The 14,923-nt window shown below is 40.9% G+C and overlaps 1 non-coding gene across 1 annotated transcript; it reads right to left on the bottom strand.

Moving 5' to 3' along the window:
• Positions 1-7,160: 7,160 nt before the first annotated feature.
• On the bottom strand, positions 7,161-7,267 carry LOC114114669 (U6 spliceosomal RNA). The gene has a single exon (XR_003589286.1). It is a non-coding gene; the product is annotated as a U6 spliceosomal RNA (small nuclear RNA).
• Positions 7,268-14,923: the final 7,656 nt, after the last annotated feature.

Raw genomic sequence — 14,923 nt, 5'->3', positions numbered from 1 at the left:
GCTCATTTTTTTAATCAAACAGATATTTAAAAAATTTTGTCTTGTTTTAAGAGTTCTTTATGTATTCGGGATACTAGACCCTTCAGATAGACAATTTTCAAATATTTTCTAGTATTCTGTAGGTTGCATTTTCACTTTTTTGATTGTGTCTTTTGGTGCAAAATTTTTTAACATTTTGATGAAGTCCAATTTATGGGTTTTTTTCTCCTTTGTTGTTTGTGCTTTTGGTGTCATTTCAAAGAACGTGTGCCAAACTAAGTTCTTTTAAAATGAAATGTCAATAGAATCCTTTCTTCTTCCTCACTAGTACAAGCAGTACTCAGGAACTAGTAAAGTACTAGCAGTACTTGAATGGATCTGCGAGTCTTTTATTTACACACTGTCATGAACTGATTCTATCCCCTAAAATTTATATGTTGAAGCTCTAATCCCCATTACCTCAGAATGTGACTGTATTTAGAGACAGAACTTTTAAAGAGGTAATTAAGCTAATGAGAGGTATTAGGGTGGTCCCTAATTCAGTGTGATGCAGCAGCAGCAGCAGTGTCCCTATAAGATTAGGACTCACCAACACTAGGGATACAAACGCACAGAGAAATGGCCATGTGAGGACACAGCAGCAAGAGGCCATCTGCAAGCCAAGAAGAAGGGCCTCAGGAGAAACCGAGCCTGCTGATGCCTTGATCTTGGACAACTAGCCACCAGAATTGTGAGAAAATTAATTCCTGTTGTTTAAGCCACCCAGTTTGTGGTATTTTGTTATGACAGTCCTACAAAACTAGTACACATGTAGTGGAATTTATATCCCAATTTACTTGGAGATCATTACAATATTGGTAACATCAAGGGGCATATTTATTCTTTTCAATGCTAACGACCTTCTGCATCAGTTTGCTTCTTTTCGGGAAAAGATTTGAAAAATGACCAAAATTTCCCTTCTGTTTCAAAATTTTCCCTCTGCACTTTGGATATTTGAACCTTGACATCTGATAGCTTCTGATATCAATGGTGACTTATGTAAGTTGGAACTAAGTCCAAGGAAGTATGCTTTGATTTTGTAAAATAATTTGAGATAAGTAAATAAATTGAATTTGGGAAATCAACTGTAGCTAAAATGAATTTCCACATGGGTGGGTCTTCAAATTGCCTACACAGACCTATTTGAGCTTTGTGGCCTGTTGGGGGAAAGGAGAGCAGGTTCACTAAAGTGAGCAGAGTTGTTACGGAATAGTATCCATTTCAAAATGCCTAACTTGGTCAGGTTGTGTATCAAATTAAAAAGTAACCATTGGGACTTCTCTGAAGCCTTCTGCACTTCCACTGCAGGGACTGAAGGTTTGATCCCTGGTCTGGGAAAACTGAGATTCCACATGCCACGTGGTGCGGCAAAAAAAAAAAAAAAAAAAAAAAATTCTTGAATGTCTGCAATCAACCCAAGTTTTCAAAACATCACCTACTTAAGATTTGACAACTTGAACTATGTTTTGTTTTATTTTTATGAAAAATTAAATATTATATAGTCATTCTAATAATGACAGGCTAGATTATTCAGACCAATAGCCCTGCTGAAAATGTAAAATATTGTATTAAACATGGGAAAATTCTCCTTAAAAATAGATGAATGCCCAACCATAGGATTTGACCTTGGTTCTGAAGCACTGCACAAGAGAAACAGGAAGCAAAATCTGATCCTGCCTGAGGTACAAAATCTAAAGACACGTTCTTCTTGCCAAACTGGCTCCTTATACAGCTACACCTTAAGGACAAATTTAATTGCATAATTAAACTAACACAAATATCTGGAGCCCAAATTTTCTTCCATTGAGTGACCCAAACACCTGAAGCTGTAAATTAAGTTTAAAGTGACCCCAAGTTAACATATGTCTAAAGGCAACTGTCAAGAAGGCAAGTAATTTCTGGATGGAGGAAGTCACCTCCATTCAAGACCTCAAAATCTCCCTAAAAATAACCTGAGGACAATGAGTGGCACATGATGAAAACAAAGTGAACAAGAAAATAAACCACCATAAAAGAAAATAAGCAAAACAACAGAAAGACCTCAGATATGGGAACTATTAATACTAGGAAAGCAATGTTTTATACTGTTATCAAAAAATTTTAGAAAGGAGCCTAAAGGTAACTTTAGGAGAAAGTATAAAGAGTGAACTAAAATAACTGTAAAAGAACAAATAAAAATTTTAAAATAATTGCAGTAATTTCAAATAAAAATTCTATAGCTATGAACTGTGTATAACATACTAAGAGACTTAATGAACTGGAAGACAGAGCAGAAGAAATTATCCAGAATGTGATTTAGAGAGAAAATAATGGGAAACACAGAAGGAAAATTAAGAGACAGAAAGAATGGAGAAAGAAGGTAGAATATAGGTGTAAGGAGTCCCAGAAGAAGAGTAGAGAGAATGGAAAAGAAATAACATCAACAAGGTAATAGCTGATAATTCCCCCAAAATGAAGAAATACGGTGATCTTTTGATTTAAGAATGAGTCTCAAGGACTGCACAAAAATAGATTTCAAACACAAAATAGGGGGGCTTCCCTAGTGGCTCAGTGGTAAAGAATCCGCCTGCCAATGCAGGAGACACAGGTCTGATCCCCAATCTGGGAAGATTCCACGTGCCATGGAGCAACTAAGCCCAACTATTGAACGTGTGCTCCAGAGCCTGGGGGCCACTACTGAGCGCATGAATCATAGCTACTGAACTCCTGCACCCTAGAGCGTGTGCTCAGCAACAAGGGAAGCCACTGCAACTAGAGAGTAACCCCTCCTTCCCACAGCTCGCGAAAAGCCCATGCAGCAACAAAGACCCAGAACAGCAAAAGATAAACAAAATGCCAAACTGGGATAACTACAGAACCCCCGAACCATAGAATGAATGCAAAGGAAGACAGAGAAATTCACAGATGGGTTAACCTCAAAGGAGTTATTACTGATATCATCAGCAAAAGCGGAGACTCAAAGTTGGTGGAATGCTAATGTTAGGTAGTTACAATAAGAAAAAGGAGTCCAAAATGGCGTTGGCTAAAAGATAAAGAAAGGAAAAAGCCCATAAACATGGAACAAAAGAAAATCCAAGGACTGGAGTGAGAACCTCAGGTGAAACAAACAGCCCTCCTGGCTAGCCCAATTCACATAGGGCAGGCTGAGGAGGGGAGGGGACAAACGTATAAAAAAGAGGAAGCCAAGATGGATTGAGGGCTCTCCTTGGGGACTGGCCCACCCTCATGCTTCGAGGGTGTACTATCCTTTGCTTAATAAAACTGAGCTGGAACCTAGCTGTAACACTGGTCCACCGTTTCAAATTTTTGTTGTGCTGACACAAAGCCAAGGAAATCACACACTCCCCCGACACTATCTTTCATGTACCGGAAGAAGATAGCGGTCAACCTAGGATTTTTGTCCCTTGAAATGCCTTTCAACATGAAAGTGAGTGGCTTCCCTGGGGATCCAGCGGCTAAGACTCTGAGCTCCCAATGCAGGGGCCTGGGTTCGATTCCTGGTCGGGGAAATAGATCCCACGTGCTGCAACTGAGAGGTCACATGCTGCACCTAAATGTCCCGAGCACTGAAACTAAGGCCTGGCACAGCCAAATAGACAAATAATTTTGTAAAAGACAAAGTGAAATAAAGATACTTTCAGGTAAATAAAAACAGTGATTTTTGCCATTAGCTGAATCTCTTTAAAGAAAACTCAAAACAAGGTATTTCAAGCAGAAAGAAAAGTGATGCCAGATTCAAAGTCTGAGATCCAACACAGAATGAATAAATACACAACTAGAAAATACATGGATAAATCTAAACGAATTTTTACTGCATAAAATAATAACAGATGCACGAAATCTCATACACGAAGGCCAAAACCCAGAAATAACCCAAATGTTCATAACTGATGGATGAACAATACAAGTATATCTATAATGTAATATTACTCACCAACAAAAGGAAATGAAATACTGATACATACTACAATATCGAGAAGGATTTGCCAGTAAGGCATTCACAGAAAATCTGATAAAAGCTATGACATAAAACAAACAAACCACAGATAGGGCTGAAGACGGATCATGGAAATGACAAACTAGATCATAGTCCTGGGACATTTTGTTGTTTTAATCTTTATAACTCTCCCACCTGCCATTGTCAGTGCCTGATTCAAAGAAGATGCTCAATAGACCATGACACATCTTTTTTTTGTTGTTTTTCAAGTATTTCAGACTTTTAGAATAAATCTCTCATTGAAACTCGTACAGATTTATTCTTCCTTCATTTGTACCCAAGTCATACTGGTACTGCCCTGGGTTAAGTATGAACTGGGGAGTCAAGAGAGGATCAAGGCTTGATTCATGATCCCTCACTTATTAGTGATATGAAATTGGTGTATGTACTTTATATGAATCCCCTATTGTTCCTGTTATGAACTACCACAAACTTAGTGGCTTAAAGTAACAGTTTTATCCCCTTAATCTTTCCATTCTAGAGATCAGAAGCTCAAAATCAGGGCTAAAATCAAGATGTCAGCAGAACTGCATGCCTTTCGAATCATCCACTTCTTGCCTTTTCCAGCTTCTGGAAGTCATCTGCATTCACTGCTCTGTAGCCTCCTTCCAACTTTAAGGCCATCAGTTAAATAACTCCACACCTCTTCATCCATCTTCACATCTCCTTCCTTGACTGTCTCTGCCTGTTCCCCTCTTGTGAGTACATGAGACCCAGGTATCAAATCCAGGAAACCCTACCTATCTCAGTTCAGTTCAGTCACTCAGTCATGTCCGACTCTTTATGGCAGCATGCAGGCTTCACTATCCATCACCAACTCCCAGAGCTTGCTCAAACTCATGTCCGTTGAGTTGATGATGCCACCCAACCATCTCATCCTCTGTCATCCCCTTCTCCTCTACCTTCAATCTTTCCCAGCATCAGGGTCTTTTCCAATGAGTCAGTTCTTCCCATCAGGTGGCCAAAGTACTGGAGTTTCAGCTTCAGCACCAGTCCTTCCAATGAATGGTCAGGACTGATTTCCTTTAGGATGGACTGGTTGGATCTCCTTGCAGTCCAAGGGACTCTTAAGAGTCTCCTTCAAACATCACAGTTCAAAAGCATCAATTCTTGGATGTACAGCTTCTTCATAGTCCAACTCTCACATCCATACATGACTACTGGAAACACCATGCCTTGACTAGACAGATCTATGTTGGTAAAGTAGTGTCTCTGCTTTTTAATATGCTGTCTAGGTTGGTCATAACTTTTCTTCCAAGGAGTAAGCATCTTTTAATTTCATGGCTGCAGTCACCATCTGCAGTGATTTTGGAGCCCAAAAAAATAAAGTCTGACACTGTTTCCACTATTTCCCCATCTATTTCCCACGAAGTGATGGGACCAGATGCCATGATCTTCGTTTTCTGAATGTTGAGCTTTAAGCCAACTTTTTCACTCTCCTCTTTCACTTTCATCAAGAGGCTCTTTAGTTCCTCTTCACTTTCTGCCATAAGGGTGGTGTCATCTGCATATCTGAGCTTATTGATATTTCTCCCAGCAATCTTGATTCCAGCTTGTGCTTCTTCCGGTCCAGCATTTCTCATGATGTACTCTGCATAGAAGTTAAATAAGCAAGGTGACAATATACAGCCTTGATGTACTCCTTTCCTATTTGGAACCAGTCTGTTGTTCCACGTCCAGTTCTAACTGTTGCTTCCTGACCTGCATACAGATTTCTCAAGAGGCAGGTCAGGTGGTCTGGTATTCCCATCTCTTTCAGAATTTTCCACAGTTTGTTGTGATCCACACAGTCAAAGGCTTTGGCATAGTCAAGAAAGCAGAAATAGCTGTTTTTCTGGAACTCTCTTGCTCTTTCCATGATCCAGCAGATGTTGGCAATTTGATCTCTGGCTCCTCTGCCTTTTCTAAATCCAGCTTGAACATCTGGAAGTTCACAGTTCACATACTGTTGAAGCCTGGCTTGGAGAATTTTGATCATTACTTTGCTAGCGTGTGAGATGAGTGCAACTGTGCAGTAGTTTGAACATTCTTTGGCATTGCCTTTCTTTGGGGTTGGAATGAAAACTGACCTTTTCCAGTCCTGTGGCCAATGCTATTTTCCAAATTAATCATATCTGTAAAATTTCTTTTGCCATCTGAGATATCATAGTCACATCCCAAACCTGCACAAACATTGGGCAATGCTATTGCTTAAAAGTATGAGTTAACCATATGTGTGCATGCATGCTAAGTTGCTTCAGTCATGTCTGACTCTTTGCAACCCTATGGACTGTATGTAGCCCTCAAGGTGCTTCTGTCCATGGGATTCTCCAGACAAGAATAATAGAGTGGGTTGTCATGCACTCCTCCAGGGGACCTTCCTCACCCAGGGATCGAACCCACGTCTCTTATATCTCCTGCATTGGCAGGTGGGTTCTTTACCACTAGCACCACGTGGAAAGCCCAGTTAACTGTATCAGTTCGGTTCAGTCACTCAGTCGTGTCTGACTCTTTGGGACCCCATGAATCGCAGTACGCCAGGCCTCCCTGTCCATCACCAACTCCAGGAGTTCACTCAAACTCACGTCCATCAAGTCGGTGATGCCATCCAGCCATCTCATCCTCTGTAGTCCCCTTCTCCTCCTGCCCCCAATCCCTCCCAGCATAGATCTAAATAAAAGCTTACCTTTTTATTTACTTTATTTTATTTAAAAAATTTTTTATTTTTACTTAATTTTACTTTACAATACTGTATTGGTTTTGCCATACATTGACATGAATCTGTCATAGGTGTACATGAGTTCCCAATCCTGAACTCCCCCACCCCTGCCACCCCATACCATTTCTCTGGATCATCCCTGTGCACCAGCCCCAAGCATCCGGTGTCCTGTATCGAACATAGACTGGCGATTCGTTTCTTATATGATAGTATACATGTTTCAGTGCCATTCTCCCAAATCATCCCACCCTCTCCCTCTCCCTCAGAGTCCAAAAGTCCATTCTATACCTCTGTGTCTCTTTTGCTGTCTCACATACAGGGTTATCCTTACCATCTTTCTCAATTCCATATATATGTGCTAGTATCCTGTATTGGTGTTTTTCTTTCTGGCTCACTTCACTCTGTATAATCGGCTCCAGTTTCACCCATCTCATTAGAACTGATTCAAAAAATATGGAACGCTTCATGAATTTGCATGTCATCCTTGCGCAGGGGCCATGCTAATCTTCTCTGTATCATTCCAATTTTAGTATATGTGCTGCCGAAGCGAGCACAAAAGCTTACCTTTTTATACCACCCAAAACTGGAATATGTTGAATGCTTGGAGGAATTTACTGAACTTGCCTAACCAAGGCAAACTTTTAAAAATGAACTCCTGGCTGAAAATGTTTTAGTCACAGGTTGTTGTAAAACAGGATGGTTGTTGTAAAACAGTATGTCCCTGAAAACACAGCACTCTGGCAGCTGAAGTGTTCCTCTCCCAAAACACACTCTGGTGGGTAAGAACAATCATTCAAAGCAGCACCTGTAGCTAGGATTTCTCAAGCTAGTCAGGCCTTAACGGTTCCTGCCTGAACTTGCTTCCCTCCTAGTCTTCTACTGACATACTTCTTCCTGTTTGTAGCTCTCCAGTCACAGATCTTCTTTGGGTTTGTTGAAGGTCTTTGAACACACTCTCCCCTCTTGGTAACAACCTTGTTACCCAGCTACAGCTGGTAACTTATTCACCCTTCAGATCTCAGCCTAATGTTATCTCTAAAGAGAGTCTTTAACCACCAAATACAAATTAAAATACTGCATTTCACTTAATAGAACTTAATGAAAATTTCATTTCATGATTATATGTGTATTTAATCTGTTTGATGGCTAACTCCCCAGTATGCCTGTAAGCTCTGTAAGCTGGACAGCATATCAGTCTTATCCTCTACTTTATTGCCTGCACTTAGTACCCTGATTGACAATAAATACCATTGAATAGATAAATGGATGCACAAATGAGAACAGTTTAATACACAAGTTATTAGAGTATTTACAGGATGCAAACTTTCACTTGCTTATGGGCTTTCGAAAGGACCTCTGTTATTGTTGTCCAGTCACTAAGTCATGTCTGACTCTTTGCGACCCCATGGACTGCGACACTGCAGGCTTTCCTGTCATTCACTATTTCCTGGAGTTTGCTCAAACTCATGTCCATTGAGTCAGTGATGCCATACAACTATCTCGTCCTCTGTCACACCCTTCTCCTCCTGCCTTCAACCTTTCCCAGCATCAGGGTCTTTCCCAGTGAGTTGGCTCTTTGCATCAGGTGGACAAATTGTTGGGAGTTTCAGCTTCAGCATCAGTCCTCCCAATGAATATCAGGGTTGATTTCCTTTAGGATTGACTGGTTTGATCTCCTTGCTGTCCAAGGGAGACTCTTGCTGTCTCAAGATTCTTTTCCAGCACAACAGTTCAAAGGCATCAATTCTTCAGTGCTCAGCCTTCTTTATGGTCCAACCCTCGCATCTGTACATGACTAATAGAAAAACCATAGCTTTGACTAGACGGACCTTTATTGGCAAAGTAATGTGTCTGCTTTTTAACATGCTGTGTAGGTTTGTCATAGCTTTCCTTCCAAGGAGCAAGTGTCTTTTAATTTCATGACTGTAGTCACTGTCTGCAGTGATTTTGGAGCCCCCTCCCCTCCAAAAAAGTCGGTCACTATTTCTATTCTTTCCCCCTTCTATTTGCCATGAAGTGATAGGACTGGATGCCATGATCTTAGTTTTTTGAAAGGTTTTTAAAACTCAGTTGAGTTTTAAGCCAGCTTTTCACTCTCATCTTTCACTTGCATCAGCAGACTCTTTGGTTTCTCTTCACTTTCTACCATTAGGGTGCTATCATCTGCACATCTGAGGTTATTGATATTTTCCCCAGCAATCATGATTTCAGCTTGTGCTTCATACGCAGCCCTGCATTTCACATGATGTACTCTGCATAAAAGTTAAAAAACAGGGTGACAACAGATTGCCTTGTTGTACTCCTTTTCCAATTTGAACCAGTCTGGTGTTCCATGTCCAGTTCAGTCACAAATATAATTCAACCCAATGAGGTCACATTTCCTGAATGCATTTCTGCTCTGGTAGAAGAAGGCTCAGATTTCAGTGTTACAAACTTCTTGCAGTCCACCTCTCCCTTCCTGCAGCCAACCTCTCTGCCATGGTGATGAATCACATGCCAGGTAGAAGTCTTCATGCTGTGGTAACTGTTTAGAATATGTTTTCTTACTCCTTACCTTGTAAAGACTGTATTACTTGGGCAAAGGCTATGTACAGATATACAAAACCTAAAGCATAAATATTCAACTATGGCCTATCTGGGGTGAGCATTCATAAGTTAAGAAACTGTTTGGAAACAGAACAGCTTGCTAACTCAGCTCTGCCAGCATGTGACTCAGAAGCAAGCTGCTGCTGCTGCTGCTAAGTCACTTCAGTGGTGTCCGACTGTGTGACCCCATGGACTGCAGCCCACCAGGCTCCCCCGTCCCTGGGATTCTCCAGGCAAGAACACTGGAGTGGGTTGCCATTTCCTTCTCCAATGCGAGAAAGTGAAAAGTGAAAGTGAAGTCGCTCAGTCATGTCTGACCCTCAGCGACCCCATGGACTGCAGCCTTCCAGGCTTCTCCATCCATGGGATTTTCCAGGCAGGAGTACTGGAGTGGGATGCCATTGCCTTCTCCGCGGAGGCAAGCTACACTCTCATTTTTCATCTCAATCCAACATAAGGAAATGTGCCTTAGATAAACCCATTATATTATCTCACAAAAGTATTGTCTCTGATGACAATGACTAAGCAAAGCTTTGATAAACTTTAAAGAATCTTATTCTTTTAAATGAGAAAGTTGGCAGAGATTATTACTAAGGTTTCCTCTATTGCTCAGTTCAGTTCAGTTCAGTCACTCAGTCATGTCCAACTCTTTGAGATCCCATGAATCGCAGCATGCCAGGCCTCCTTGTCCATCACCAACTCCTGGAGTTCACTCAAACTCATGTCCATTGAGTCGGTGATGCCATCCAGCCATCTCATCCTCTGTCGTCCCCTTCTCCTCCTGCCCCCAATCCCTCCCATCATCAAAGTCTTTTCCAATGAGTCAGCTCTTCACATGAGATGGCCAGAGTACTGGAGTTTCAGCTTTAGCATCATTCCTCCCAAAGAACACTCAGGACCTATCTCCTTTAGAATGGACTGGTTGGATCAACTGGCAGTCCAAGGGACTCTCAAGAGTCTTCTCCAACGCCACAGTTCAAAAGCATCAATTCTTCCACGCTCAGCTTTCTTCACAGTCCAAATCTCACATCCTCTATTATTAACATTTAATAATTCCAGAACAGTTTTTGAAGGACTCATGAATCCCTTCCTTTTCTTTGTTGTTCATTCACTCAGCTGTGTCTGACTCTTTGCAACCCTTAGGACTACAACATGCCAGGCTTCCCTGTCCTTCACTATCTCCTGGAGTTTGCTCAAACTCATGTCTATTGAGTTGGTGATGCCATCCAACCATCTCATCCTCTGTCACCCCCTTCTACCTCTTCCCTCAATCTTTCCCAGCACCAGGTTCTTTTTCAATGAGTTGGCTCTTTGCATGAGGTGGCCAAAGTACTGGAGTTTCAGCTTCAGCATCAGTCCTTCAAATGAATACTCAGAATTGATTTCCTTTAGGATTGACTGGTTTGATGTCCTTGCTGTCCAAGAGACTCTCAAGGGTCTTCTCCAACACCACAGTTTGAAAGCATCAATTCTTTGGCACTCAACCTTCTTTATGGTCCAACTCTCACATCTGTACATGACTGCTGGAAAAACCATAGCTTTGACTAGATGGACCTTTGTGGGAAAAGTGATGTCTCTCATTTTCTTTAGAGAAATACTAATTCCATATTTGTTCATGGGATCCCTCTATAGTCCCACAATGAGAAACAAAACTGTATGTCACCAAGGCTACTTTAAACATTAATTGTTCTCCTTAAACCACAGATGCCTGCGCCTGGCATAATTATTTTTAACCTCATGACTTCTAAATGCCACTCTGATAGCCTGGCTCATGATTCAATATGAGACCTTCTAACTGCCTTGGATTCTTTCCAGTTTCCAGGCAGTCTTGTGATTAGTTCATATTTCTGCCATGCCCTCGCTTCCATCCTCCATCTGACTCTGCTTCTTCCTCAGCTGGGTGGCTCCTTATTTGATAAACTCCTGCTTGGATCCCTAATCTCAAGAACTGGCACTGGAGATTCTCTATCACTTTCATTTTTGGTATTCTTAGGATTCTTAAGATGAGTTCTATAGATGCCTAGGCCCTGAGATTCTGACATTTGCTGTGTGTTCCTTTTGCTTGGAGGATGGGGAAGGCAGTTTTGTGAGAGAGGCAGATTCCTGGGCCCCACTGATTCCTCTGATTCAGAAAGTCTGGGAGGAGGTTTGGGAAATTTCATTTCATACAAACATCCTAGGTATTCAGATGAAAATCATAGCTCTTGCTTTGAGCTCTGAGGGTAGGTTCATAAATTTCAAAAGATGATTTAAGGAGCCTGTGATATAAAAAAACAATTTTTAAAGTAATACATTATCATGTTAGATATTTACCTTGAATATGTATATATTTGCCCATTGACAGGTATACATATTGAAGGTAAATGTACACATTCAAGGTAAATATCTAACATGATAATGTATTACTTTAAAAATTGTTTTCTTATATCATAGACTCCTTAAATCATCTTTTGAAATTTATGAACCTACCCTCAGAGAAATACAAATACACATAGAAACAAGACCTTGTAAAAACTTTTGGAGGTTCCCAGATCCCCTGAAGTTCATTCATGTAAACCCTCTTGGTGTTGCTCAAAGCCAAGAGATGGCAAGAATACACGGAAGAACTGTACAAAAAAGATTTTCACAACCCGGATAATCATGATGATATGATCACTAATCCAGAGCCAGACATTCTGGAATGTGAAGTCAAGTGGGCCTTAGAAAGCATCACTAGGAACAAAGCTAGTGGAGGTGATGGAATTCCAGTTGAGCTGTTTCAAATCCTGAAAGATGATGCTGTGAAAGTGTTGTACTGAGTATGCCAGCAAATTTGGAAAACTCAGCAGTGGCCGCAGGACTGGAAAAGCTCAGTTTTCATTCCAATCCCAAAGAAAGGTAATGCCAAAGAATGCTCAAACTACCTCACAATTGCACTCATCTCACATGCTAGTAAAGTAATGCTCAAAATTCTCCAAGCCAGGCTTCAGCAATATGTGAACCGTGAACTTCCTGATGTTCAAGCTGGTTTTAGAAAAGGCAGAGGAGCCAGAGATCAAATTGCCAACATCTGCTGGATCATGGAAAAAGCAAGAGAGTTCCAGAAAAACATCTATTTCTGCTTTCTTGACTATGCCAAAGCCTTTGACTGTGTGGATCACAATAAACTGTGGAAAATTCTGAAAGACATGGGAATACCAGACCACCTGACCTGCCTCTTGAGAAATCTGTATGCAGGTCAGGAAGCAACAGTTAGAACTGGACATGGAACGACAGACAGGTTCCAAATAGGAAAAGGAGTACATCAGGCTGTATATTGTCACCCTGCTTATTTAACTTCTATGCAGAGTACATCATGAGAAAGGCTGGGCTGGAAGAAGCACAAGCTGGAATCAAGATTGCCAGGAGAAAGATCAACAACCTCAGATATGCAGATGACACCACCCTTATGGCAGAAAGTGAAGAGGAACTAAAAAGTCTCTTGATGAAAGTGAAAGAGGAGAGTAAAAAAGTTGGCTTAAAGCTCAACATTCAGAAAACGGAGATCATGGCATCTGGTCCCATCACTTCATGGGAAATAGATGGGGAAACAGTAGAAGCAGTGTCAGACTTTATATTTTTGGGCTCCAAAATCACTACAGATGGTAACTGCAGCCATGAAATTAAAAGATGCTTACTCCTTGGAAGAAAAGTTATGACCAACCTAGATAGCATATTCAAAAGCATAGACATTACTTTGCCAGCAAAGGTCCGTCTAGTCAAGGCTATGGTTTTTCCTGTGGTCATGTATGGATGTGAGAGTCGGACTGTGAAGAAGGCTGAGCACTGAAGAATTGATGCTTTTGAACTGTGGTGTTGGAGAAGACTCTTGAGAGTCCCTTGGACTACAAGGAGATCCGACCAGTCCATTCTGAAGGAGATCAACCCTGGGATTTCTTTGGAAGGAATGATGCTAAAGCTGAAGCTCCAGTACTTTGGCCACCTCATGCGAAGAGTTGACTCATTGGAAAAGACTCTGATGCTTGGAGGGACTGTGGGTAGGAGGAGAAGGGGACGACAGAGGATAAGGTGGCTGGATGGCATCAGTGACTCGATGGAGGTGAGTCTGAGTGAACTCCGGGAGATGGTGCTGGACAGGGAGGCCTGGCGTGCTGCAATTCATGGGGTCGCAGAGTCGGACACGACTGAGTGACTGAACTGAACTGAACTGTCCTCAATGAAAAAAAGAAACCTTTCTCCTTTTTTGAGGAATAAAATATGGCCTCAGGAATATCAACCTCCTTTTTATAAAGAAATCAGTTTTGATTAATGATAAACTACGAAATAGTCATTATTAAAGAAAAAGAAAATCATAGGAAGATACATATAAGAAATAAGAAGAAAAATACCAACCCACAATCCAGAATTAATCGCTTAATGTTCCCTTATATTTTCTTTAAGGCATTATTGTAACAGTCTAATACATGCATTTTACTGTATAAAGCATTTTTAGACGTTAAAAAAATACAAACATTTTAAAATTGACTAAGGACTGTGGATGCACACACAACATGCCGCACACTTTGTTTCAAGTTCTGGGATGCCAGAGATTTAACATGAAGTAGGCAGGAGGAGCTGGACACGACTGAGCGACTTCACTTTCACTTTCCACTCTCATGCATTGGAGAAATGCCACTTGCATGCCATATCCTTAATGGCAACCCACTCCGATATTCTTGCCTGGAGAATCCCAGGGACGAGGGAGCCTGGTGGGCTGCCGTCTATGGGGTCGCACAGAGTCGGACACGACTGAAGCGACTCAGCAGCAGCAGCAGCAGGTAGTATACATGCACAGTAATGGAAGAAAGGATGGTGCCACACTCTCAACCTGTCATACTCATTTTAACAGGAAAAGTACAAAACTAGCAGCTAGCAAAATCTTGGTTCTGGTCCTTCCTCCATCACTTCCTACTCGTATAATTCTAGATAAGTCACTTAATATTTCCGGGCTTCTGATGACTGACCTCTTAGAAGGCATATAATCTTTTTGAAGGCAGGACACAGTACTGCATGATATCCTGAGGTCCCATAAAAACGCATACGTAGATATAGATATATATAAACATATATATCTATGTATGTAAACAATTATGTATGTTAGGTTATTTGGAAAATGCAGGAAGAGTATAAAGAAATAAAAAATAATCTGTATGATTATAATGCAGAGATAAAAGCTCTTATTTAGTTTTTCCCCCACACCTAAAAATTAAAGCATCATTCACTTTGGCTTGGCATTGTGCTAGAAAGATGCAAAGCGTGTGTAATAAAATGATATGTATCCTACATTCAATTTTTATTGAAGAAGCAAACATTACTGCAAGGGATAGTAGTAAGTTCTACAGATTTGTATAAGTTAGGAAAAGACATAAAATATAGCACTTGTATTGATACAAGCAGAATGTTGAATGCACTTTTTCTAAAAGCTACAGTTGGCAGCCTACTATTATATCTTACAATATATGTGTTTCACCATAACATACAACAAAGAATGCTTCATGACTCCCACCTTCTATGAGATGCCCTACCCATGAGACAGAAAACTGGAAAACAGAATTAACGTGTTGATTTGTACCTGTATTTAACATAACGCTGGGCAAGGACTAATG

The sequence above is a fragment of the Ovis aries genome, chromosome 4 (genome assembly GCF_016772045.2).
Source record: "Ovis aries strain OAR_USU_Benz2616 breed Rambouillet chromosome 4, ARS-UI_Ramb_v3.0, whole genome shotgun sequence".
NCBI classification, from domain to species: domain Eukaryota; kingdom Metazoa; phylum Chordata; class Mammalia; order Artiodactyla; family Bovidae; genus Ovis; species Ovis aries.
Note: the sequence above shows the minus strand (reverse complement) of the source record. Positions and strands in the feature narration are given on the sequence as shown.